We start from the raw sequence: 579 nt of genomic DNA, 5'->3' as shown, positions 1-579 counted from the left end.
TACGTGGGAGTGTTTTCAAGCAAAAACAGTACTGCATTGATTGACATATTAAAGCCAGCTAATGAATACCGTATGATCTTATTCACAGCTGATAACATGTTAACATTGATTAATCAAAAAACAGGCATCACCATTCCAAATGTTCCACTGGGATGTGATCAGTATTGCTAATTTTAAAATGATATCACTAAAAGGCACAAACTTGAGTTAGACAGATTTTGGGCTATTGGGTGTTATTATAAAAAATGCTTACATTAGGTTGATTAATCCATGATTTCTTTTCTTTTAGCTCCTGAAAATGCAGAATCCTTCAGAGTATTAGAACAAGATGAGACCAGTATCACTCTGAAGTGGGATAAAGTGAACAACAACATCAGCTATGCTCTCCAGTTTAATGGCACAGAGATAAACATTGGTGTACCAAATGGAGATGGACCAATAAACCACACCATCTCATCTCTCTCTGCTGGAACTAAATACCTATTTACTCTCTTTTCTGTGTTTGAGAGCGTCAGATGCAGTGGAGTGCAAATTTTTGCAGTCACAGGTAAGATGTTTGACACAACACCTCTGCTTTTT

At 36.6% G+C, this 579-nt stretch overlaps 1 protein-coding gene across 1 annotated transcript in view; it reads left to right on the top strand.

Annotated features, from left to right (window-relative positions):
* LOC107099027 (receptor-type tyrosine-protein phosphatase H-like) overlaps positions 1-579 on the top strand; it is a 12,881-nt gene that overhangs the window by 6,423 nt on the left and 5,879 nt on the right. The gene's annotated exons all lie outside the window — the stretch shown is intronic.

The sequence above is a fragment of the Cyprinodon variegatus genome, unplaced genomic scaffold (genome assembly GCF_000732505.1).
Source record: "Cyprinodon variegatus isolate N-32 unplaced genomic scaffold, C_variegatus-1.0 Scaffold831, whole genome shotgun sequence".
Classification (NCBI taxonomy): Eukaryota; Metazoa; Chordata; class Actinopteri; order Cyprinodontiformes; family Cyprinodontidae; genus Cyprinodon; species Cyprinodon variegatus.
Note: the sequence above shows the minus strand (reverse complement) of the source record. Positions and strands in the feature narration are given on the sequence as shown.